The sequence below is a fragment of the Condylostylus longicornis genome, unplaced genomic scaffold (assembly GCF_029603195.1).
Source record: "Condylostylus longicornis isolate FDR11 unplaced genomic scaffold, ASM2960319v2 ptg000081l, whole genome shotgun sequence".
In the NCBI taxonomy this organism is placed as follows: domain Eukaryota; kingdom Metazoa; phylum Arthropoda; class Insecta; order Diptera; family Dolichopodidae; genus Condylostylus; species Condylostylus longicornis.
In genome coordinates this window covers 5,034,820-5,045,839 of record NW_026578049.1, presented here as the reverse complement: position 1 = coordinate 5,045,839, position 11,020 = coordinate 5,034,820, and the positions used below count along the sequence as shown (strand labels likewise).

At 23.7% G+C, this 11,020-nt stretch overlaps 1 protein-coding gene across 3 annotated transcripts in view; it reads left to right on the top strand.

Annotated features, from left to right (window-relative positions):
• The first annotated feature begins 6,683 nt into the window (after positions 1 to 6,683).
• Positions 6,684 to 11,020, top strand: part of LOC129613266 (serine-rich adhesin for platelets) — a 93,178-nt gene continuing 88,841 nt past the window's right edge. For all 3 annotated transcript variants that reach the window (XM_055527253.1, XM_055527254.1, XM_055527251.1), the window contains exon 1: positions 6,684 to 7,513. The gene's annotated coding sequence lies outside the window, so the exon portion shown is untranslated. The remainder of the gene's footprint in view (positions 7,514 to 11,020) is intronic.

The window sequence follows — 11,020 nt, the reverse complement described above, 5'->3', positions numbered from 1 at the left end:
GCCGATATAAAAAATTTAAGAAAAATTACATTTAGATAAAGGCCAATTTCAGCTGTCATTTTGTTATCTTAAAATTCTATTACGCTGTGTGCCACATAATAGAAGATAAAAAATGACGAAGAAAACTCTGAAATCAGTTTGAATCTAATATTTTGTTTTTTATTATGAATTGGTTAGCTTTAGTTCTTTGGAACATATTCCCTATTAAAGGTTTCGTAAATGTTAATCATTTTGCATTAAAAAAACAACAATTTCTGAAATACTAAATTTATATGAAAAAAATATCTGAGGTAATATTATTCTATTAAATACGACATAGGGAGATGATAGGTAGTTGATATTAAAGCATTAACAATTTGTCACTTTATCTCAATTTAAGACAATATATTAGCAAATAACTGAGCACATATTTTGTTAATATTACACAAAAATGTAGGAGCTCAAATTTTGTACATTATAATGAATATTTTTTGCTTATTCATATTGATATATTTTTGTGTATATATAAATAAAATGCTCTTTTTCTGTTAATAAACTGCTTGAGAGCTGTGAATTTGAATTTTTTGATTAAGAAATTTTTGCTCTATATAAGTAGGTGAAAATAAACTATTTTAGAGTTTGGAATTATTTTCAATTTAAATACTTTCAATAATTTTAAAAAATTCGAATGCAGAGAATTTAGAAAACTTATTTATTAAATATTTGCATTGAACTTTTATATACAAAGTGTAGTAAAAGGAATATTATATAGCTTTTGCTGAATCACCATACATAATTTATTGTACATACATAGCTCTAACTTAAATAACTGAAACGAAATCCATTTATTGTAAATAATTATAATAAATACAAGTAAGCTGACTGACGTTTATGAGATTAACTATTGAATTACCGTTATGCAGGCGTATTAACAATAAGAGGAAGTTGCAACTTGCGAGCAACGCATTTTACTAACTGTACCAACTTTATAGCTTTAACCGATATCTTGTCAGGCACAATTTATTTATTTTAATTTTGTTGAATACTCCCACACGGAAAATTTTGTTCTTAAAAAATCCAAGAAAAAAAAAATAGCTTTAACATCAAATGCTGTCAACCCTGTATAATATAGTAAGTTTGTAGATATGTTAGGACTAAAATTTCAATATGAATAATTCAATACGAAATAAATTATATCCGAAACTCTAAACTCTAAAATGTTAATGGTAAACTAAAATATTTTCTAAACTAATTCAATGTCATGATTATTTGTGTCATTGATTATTTGTGTTCATGATTATTTGTGTGATTATTTGTGATGCAATAAAATTCTCTAACTCAAGTTCATATACCCATAATATACTCTTATATATACAAGGACTCATACACATACTAAAATATTTATTTTAAATAATCACTTAAAAACTAGCTTTTTAATTGAATTTAAAATAATAATGTTATACACGTAAGTATAACATTTTCCTTTACATACGTTATTTATTATTTATGAAGAATTTTTAAAATAATTTACTTAAAAAACATTATAAATTTCGATTCCATTTTAAAAAAATAAAGAAGAAAAATAAAAATTTTATTTATTTTTTATTATATTTTTTTTTTGAAACATTTTCTTTAATTAAGTTAAATTTAAAATAAAGCAAAGCAAAATAAAAAAGGAGAAAAAAAATGCAACCCTTAAACAAAATTGAAATTACATAAATTTTAATTACATTAAAATTTATTCACAATAAGTCTTTTATAATTAACATTGCATATATTTAGGTAACTATATAAATATGTATATGTAGATATTGTTTTCTATATGTATTGTACTTAAATATAATGTATAATGGTATATAAATGAAGCTAAATATAACAAAAATAATGAATGTAATAAAAGTATAAAGTGAAAAATAACTATCATGATGGGAATGATACACAGTATTCAGGAATTTCAAAATAATATGCAGCGAACCAAAATTGATTCGATGCTTTGGTAAGAAGAAATTTTATATCAGAATTGAAAATTTCTTATTCTAATAATTAGGAACTTTTCATTTCAATTGAAATTAGAGCTATTTTCATCTCTATTAGATATTTTAGCATAGTTTTACAATTCTAACAAAGTACTGCAATGGTAACACGTTTTTGTAATTTGCTGCAAAAAGTATCCCCTTTCTTGAAGATAGAACTGGAAAAGATCTTCTGTGAAATCGACATTATAACTTTTTTTTTCTGCTCTTATATTTATAACCTCAATTAAAAGTGAACTCATTATTAAGAGAATAGAGATGAAATTATTGAGATTACACTAGAGTTTTTGTTGGCAGCGCTGCTTTAGTAGCCCTTTTGTAGTACAGTTTCAATCAATAAGATCTGTCGCAGTCAGAACTGTAAACGTGAATTTAATCATATATTTTTGACATTGAAAAATTTTTATATTTGAAATTCATCTACTAAAATAGTTTTGATAAAAATGGGCAATTATCAAATTTTAGAACCTTTTTGATTTAGAGATTATTAAAAAGTGATAACAAGACAATTTGTACAAGAATATGCATAAATTAAAAATAAGAGTGCTCTTTCACATTATTCCTTTTACTACTTTGTGATTTTGTATGAAAAGAGCAATGAAATGAGTTCATAATTTGTAAAGTATGCTATATACTTCTGCCACTATTTACTGTTGGCAGGTTGGTTGATAAACGTGACAGACATAGCCCGTCCACCGCACCAAAATTATCTAATCCACCAGGCATCTGGAAGAATCTATCTAAACACCCGATGCTAATTTACGATATTTCGCCAATCTTTCCATACAAGCAGCTACTTATTGTAGTTGTAACTTTTTCCACTTTAACAATTCGTTAAAAAATTTGTTGAAAATTGGTTCGCCAATGAAAACGCAATGTAAGCTCACTGATTTAATTCAATTAAAAAAATAATAAAAATTACAAAATAATGCTCACAGCAACATAGTTAATATTTTCATATAGAAAAAACTATAGTTTTTCTCTCCTTTCAATATTCATTATTTTTAACTATAGCTTTTTAATTAAATAACCTTTTCATTATATACGTTCACTTTTTTTTTTCTACTCTAACATGAAAGGAAAATATAAAAAACAAGAAACTCCCTCTTTCATAAAATAAGTGAAAAACAAAATATTAAACGCTTATTTTTTAAACATTTTATATTATGACATACATCACATTAATGTGCGTTACATTGTACAGTTAAAATGTTTTATGACTTATAAAAACACCTGTTCACAACACAATGAACAAGACAGGAAAATATTATGGTTTTTTACTTTATATCGAGGAAAAATTTATTTATATCACTGTTTATACATTATACCGTTATTATAGACTTATGTGTATATAAAATACAATTTTTTTAAGGTAAATTTGTAATTAGCACGAATCTTTAGTTGAAACGAAACTTTCAATATGAAATTAATATTACACAATAAACCTCATATAACACACCATAGAATAAAAATTAAATTTTTTTTAGTTTACAAAATTTTTTGGCGAAAATGTTTTTTTAAAGTACAATTTTAAATTTCTAGAATAAGGTGCAAAGTAACAGTTATTGAACGATATTCGTTCATAATACGGTTTAGTAATATCTATTTTCTTGACTATTGAATTAAAATGCTTCAGAAAGTCACTAATTTTGGTAATAAGCCAAAAAATAGATTTGGCCGTGCCGACTTAAATAATCTTCATATGAATGTTTTCAAAAGCTATGGGAAAATATTGTCAAAAAAGTTCACTACTAACATTATTAAGAAATTTTGTTTTCGAATTTTATAATAGGTATATAAAAACTTATACAACAACTATTATATTTTATTGGAATAACTTCCCCATTACAACATTCGTTTATTGTGTTGTTTAAATATTGCAGGCTTACCAAATTTTATATTATGTTGCAACATTGCTATTACAAGAATTAATACAAACCCATCCAAATGTTAATTTATTATTAAATTTGTGGTCCTATTATTTCATTCAACTATATGCAAAATTTGAATACTGTTACTTTTATAGTAAGTAACCGAAACAAGACCAAAATAATATGTTATAGTTGCAGGACAGCTGCCCACTGCTTTGATTTAATCAAAATTATTTAATTGTAATTTTGATGATTTTAAACACAAACGTTCAGTATAGAAATATTGCACACTTTCAGACACTCAGTATTAATAAAGTTAGGTCAAACCAATGGTTTGTATTGTAGCACTTTTCCCTTCAACTAGTGGAAATTCTGTTTTTAAAAATCTATGTATATCCACCACACTATTAAAATTATTTTCATTCATAAACGAAACTATTTCTAGGATTGCATATATTTAGGATGACCGATTTATGCAGTATTTGAAATAGAGCAAAAATTAATATAAAGAGGGGTTAACATAATGCTCGGTTTTAAGGTTTAAATGTGTGAGTTAAGAAAAATAATTATATTTTTTAATGTCATGGAATTTACCGTTAACTTTTTGCGTTTACAGACATTTGAAAAAGCTTGCGGTTTCGGAAATATAGGGTGTCAAAAATTCAAATTTTACAAATTTCAAGGGGCGATAACTTGAGAGGGGGCGGAGATGGAAAAAAATTTTCTTCTAACGAAATGAACTATTTGTTAATGTCTAAAAGCCCCTAAAATTTCAAGCTTCTACAGGCTGGGGTCTAGAAGAAAAACGATATCAAAAATTTGAAAAAAAACGGATTTTATGTAACAGTAAATTTTAACGGGCATTTTGTTTTTTTTAAAGTTCAAGTATAGTATACCACGCTAAGGAAAGCAAGCCGCTGCATTTTTGCGTTTGCAAAATTTCAAAAATGATTATGGTTTCTTTGCAACAAATAGTTGAAAAAGGCCATTTTTAGGGTTTTGGGGGGGTATACCTTCTAGAGGGGGGAAGATAGGTAAAAATTTTGTTCTACGGAAATAAGATTCTAGTAAAGATCTATGTACGTACAAAATTTCAGCTTTCTATCTTCAAGGGTGTAGAAGTTTTGTAAACAGACACACGGACGGACGGACGGACGGACAGACGGACGGACGGACGGACGGACGGACGGACGGACGGTCGGACGGACGGACGGACGGACGGACAGAGTGAAACTAATAAGCACTTTTTTTCAAAAATATTTTGGAAAAGTGCTAAAAATTAGTTTGCGAGAATTCATTAATATACGAAATCTCACGACTATATAGTAATTTAGTCTTACACAAGCAGTCTCGTAGGACTGCGGGAATATTTCAAGCTTTAGAGGTTAAATTCATTTGAACTGCTTCTGGAATTATATTATAGTTAAATATTAAATATTAGTATGATAAAATATATAGACACAATTTGAAAAAGTAATGTAAAGGTATTCGAAAATTGATTCCGCACCAAATTGAGAACATTCTATTACGCTTATCCTATTTGAAGTTAAAATAATTTCACCTTTGTAAATTCATCTCCATAATAATGTTGTAATACAATATTATGAACTGTACAATATAATTTTACATTATTTTCATTTTGTTATCCTTTAACCAGAATTATTATCTAAACTTTAAATTTACAGTATAAAGTCAATGTCTTTGAAATCAAAGAAATAAAATCAGACCATTTCCTGTAAAGAAAAACATAAAAGTAACAGAATATTTGTAATGTTGCATATATCATACAAATATTTTACAGATTTTCATGTTATTTTCACAATGTTTTCATAACACGTAATAAGAACTGCCACAATAAATTTTTATTTATACCGTCCCTTCATCACACAAAAATATTATCAAAAATCAGTCTTTCTCAAATTGTTAAAAATTTAAATAATATGACCTACCATTCACATATTTTTATTGTTATAGAAAATTTGTAACAGTTAACAGTTTTATACACAAATGAAAAATGTCATTTATATCAAATGAATTAAAAGAATATTGTAAACAATAGGCTGTTATGTATTCAAGTAAGAAAATCACACATTCATAAAAAAAGTTTCCAAAATTCATTTTGAGTTCCCCAACATGAGCATGTATTCGTAATTTGTTAACATTCACATGTATACCAATGTTCAAAACATGGAGTTTTTTTTATTCTTAGATTTCTACAGAATGCCAATGTGGTAAGTGCGTTTTAATAATGGTAAAACAAAATAACAGCGGTATTTTTCTACTATGTATTTTGTTTTTAAAAATTAGGAAAAAAACCAAAAACAAAAAATGAAGTTTTCGAAGAGCGCATGTCATTTTCGTGCAGTTCAGCATCCTTTATGGCTATATACATAAATATTTTAATTTACACTTCACTTCACCCTCTTTTTCTATATCTTTTTTTACCTTATTCTTCACTCCCTCATTTTATCATCTAGCATATAATATGGTATAAATATTTTTTTTTAAATGTTAGGTAAGTACACATTAAATAAGAAAAGAGAGATAGAGAGAGAGCGAGAGAAAGAGAATAACAATATTTAAAAAACAGAAAAAAGAAACAAATTGAAAAGCTCGAAACAAGTGAAATCCCCAGGCAACTTCATTATATTTATACCGAATCCTTTATACTACATAATATGTATACTATATACAAAACAATAATAAAAAAAAAAAAGAAAATTTTAAGGATTTTTCATTTCATCAAAAAAAAAATTTTTATCTCTATTACACAAAAAAATTTTCAGTCAGTATCAGAAATTTGGAACGTTCGAAACAATTTTTAAGAGTAATCCGCTACTCTAATTCGGTTGCGGTTTTAATTATTAAAATACAATAACAACAATTATAATAACAACAACAAACAACAACAATATAATATTCAGAAAGTGAAAAATCAAAATAAAATAAAAAAAACAACATAACAAAAAACAAAAAAGAAAATTTATATATTTTTCTTTAAAAGGGAAAAAAGGGATATTTGATACTCCGATTTTAAATTTTTTTTCTTGCTTTTATTAAATTTACGGGAATATACGATATTTAAAATTAAAATTTCTTTATTATTATCAAAATTAAAATAATTTATTAAAATAAACACAAAAAATATTAAAATAAAAAAAAAAAGAACATATTCATGTTCGTCCTTTTTAAACGATATTTTTGAGTGAAAAACAATTCATAAGATATTCGCAAAAAATCCTTGAAATTATACAGGATCTAATTTAAAAATTTTCCCCAATTTGATTTAATTAAGCTTTTAACATTTAAAAAATAATTGAAAATTTTAAAGTTAATACAAAAAAAAAATTTAAGGATATTTCATTATTTTTTGTTTTTTAATTAAATAAATAAAAAGTATTAAAGTTGAGAAAACCAAATTTCATTTTATGGAATACCAGTGAATGGAATACAAAAATTTTGAAATATATTAAAGTAAACATTTTTCCCTTCGTGTTATGAAATTAAATGAAAAGCAACAAAATATCAGAGGAAAAAACAAAAAATAAATAAATAAACAGAAATAAAATAATAAGAGAGAACGGAATTTAAAATTTAGGAAGACTTAAATATCCTTGTAAAAATTCTAAAGTATGTGAAAATTCAATTTAAAGTAATAAAAATGAAAATTTAAAATTAGAAAATTTAATAAATTTTTTTCTTTAAAATTTTTTGTTTTTCCTATTGCTAATTAAATTTACGATATTACTTTTAAGTATGTATATAATGTATATACAATAATATTTTGGTATACTGCCGTTAAATATACCTACATAAATATACGTACAAAACATTAATATTAAATTATAATTAATTCTGTCATAAAATGTGTAATTCATTTTAGTTTTTTAATTACATAGATCAAAATATTTGCTCTCGAATTGAATTTAAATCGTATATTTTTAGAATAACTTTAATTCTAACAATAAATTGTAGCAACAATTTTCATATTATAAAAATTCTGTGAATAAATTTTGAATTTTTTTATGTACATATTATTATGTATTTCTTAATATTATTTTGTATTACACATTTTATTATTAAACATACGAATTACGAGTACAACATGTATCTCTACACTCTTTTAACATTATTCATACATACATGCATATATACATAAAATATAAGTATATAAAACTCTATAAATATTATAATGTAATATATTATGAATAAATATGTATAACAATATGTTTGTATGTCGGAATATTATTATAAAATTTAACATCAAAGTATATAATATTATATTGAAAAGCTTCTCTTTCTCTCTCTGTATATATAATAATTTAATATTTAACATGAAATATAATATTATTTTGTTTTTAGTATAAAAATAAATGTAAGAGAGTATGGGAATGAGGTGAATATTCTAAATATATATACATAGAATATTAAATGATGATTATATTTATAATAGTAATATAAAAGTGAATACATTACATATTACATAAAAATAAATTAATAATAATTTTGAAATTAATAAATTATTTATAAAAAAAAAATTTATGTGCCATATTATTATTATTATAACAATATGTTGATATTATATGGAAGCTTATTACATTGTAAATAAAATGTGTACATAATAAATTTATATTATGTGCATATTGTGTACTTACTGCATATTTTATGAAAAATATATTTTTATCTTAAATTTATATTAAAAAAAATTTTTGTTTAAAATTAAATTGCTCACATAATTTGTATCTTCTGGAATAGTGAGGTATCCTTTTTCATTATATTTAAATTTTTAGATCAGGTTCAATTATATATTTGTAATTTTATTATCAATAATAAATAAGTTTGTTATTTACAAAAATTTTGAAGAATTAGATCTTATTAATAAATATTTGTTTTAAAAAGACTCAGTGCAACTATTTAAAGGTTTTTGCAATAAATATTAAATTAACTATTATAGTGTAGCAAAAAATGCTTGTGTTAAAGATGAACTGAAACTGAAATAAATTTTTAAAATCGAATAGTTAAAACTTTATTGAAAACAAAAATTTATTTAAGAAAATAAAAATAAGAATGTTGGGAAAAGAATGGCATTTAAATTATTAGTGGAGCAGAAAATAAAAAATTTCATTAAATTTAAGAAGAAATTTTAAAAAATTAACCAAACCTTCTATTTTAGATAGTAATATTCGAATTTTCTATAAATATGAGGAAAAAAGCGCTAGAATTTATTGAGAATAATAACTAGACATTTTAATGAGATATTAGTTTATTTGAGCCAAAAATTTAAAATTGTTCCAACTTCATATACTTTTTTTTGAAAAACTTGCAAAATAATATTAATTTCATTACTACTACATTCTGTTTGTTACTTACTTAAAATTACTACTAGGTTTCTGTTAAAATTCTGTGAAGGCACAGTAAAAAGTTAAACTGAAATTTTTTATTTTTTTCAAAAAAAATTTAAAATTTTGTTTAAAGTTTATTTTTGCTGTACGATTTCGTTTTGATCGCAATGTTTAATATATTTAAGATTATTAATAAATTGTATTCATTAAATTAATATAATTTAAAAAGGCTTATGAAAATTATAATAGTATAAGGAACTTGATATTATGGTCGCTAATATTACTTTAATTTAAATCCTTTGTTTAAAATTTGTTGCAAGCCCACACAATATTATTAGAATAAAAGCTCTAGTAATACATTAGAATCTGTTCTAATTTTACAGCATTCGCATGAGATTTCATCCGGAAAAATGAAAGATTAGTAATTCAAAATTAAGATAAATCTTAATCCAATAATTCATTTTATTCGGAATAAAAATTTATCATGATTGATATCTTAACAAATTTCACAATAATTGTATATAAAATATAAATTTATTGTGAGTTAATAAATTTTTGTTGAGCAATTTTGTTCAACCAATAAGTAGGCAATTTTATATCTTATATAATTAAAAAAACAGCAAAAATCATAATCCTTCTGCACTTTATATACACCATTTTTTTATATTTATTGCCAAAAAATTATTAAACATACCTTTGAACATGTTAAGCACACATTTTTTTCATTCAAGCCCCTTATGGTATGCAAAATTTTTTATTTTTAAAATATTTTTAACATATTCTGGAATTTATTAGCCAAGTCGAAAATTGTCAATTCAAAATTTTTGAATAGCTATTCATAAATATACAATAAATATAAGAAAGAACTTTTTATTAACTTAATTTGGAAAAGTGTAAATTCCTTACTTTGAAATAGCCTTTTAAAAGATCTGTAGCGAAAAGTGTACTTTTCTGTGAAAATACCAAAAAAAATAATTCTGTTTGGCCAATAAAACGGACCTTTCTGGAAACAACTATAATATTATAATTATATTGGGCAAATTTTGTTTAAAACTTAGAAACCGACACTCCTATGCAAATTCCAATCATCTCCAGTTTTATGGATTACCTATAACTTTTCTATAAAAATTTCGTATCATATTTTCAATTTCTAAATTAAAAAAAATATTTTTGAAAATTTAATTGTAAATTTTATTTCCATCATTTCTATCTAATCCTAAAAATGGAAATTTTTAATTTGAAGATATTGTCAAAGTCCAATATTCTAATTTTATCATTATAATTTTCTGAGATTGTTATTTTGATGCTGTAACCAAATGGCAATAGATTTTTTGTTCAACGGAAATTTTTAGTTCTTTATTTTTTGCAAATGACATTAGTTTTAACGTACTGACATGAATTTTCGTCCACCCACAACTTTTGTTTGTTGTATGTTTTACAAAAATTCAAAATACATAAAAAAAGATCAACTTTTATGTTGATAATATTTTATTCATTTTTTGTCATGCAAAACATTTTTAGATACAAACATAAAAAACAAGACCAAAGAAAATTGAAAGAAACATAAATGAGAAATAATGGTCCTTTCTTTACAAAGTACACGTATACACACATATTATATTCAAATTGGGATTTCATTTTGAGCACGGCAAACACATAATTTGATTCCTAGAATTTTAAAAATAAATTTTCATTTATTTCTTGTTTTTATTTTTGGTGTTATTTTGAAAGTATAGTTGAACATTATATTAATTTTGGATATTTATGGAAAATTATTTTTTCTGACAAGGTGAAA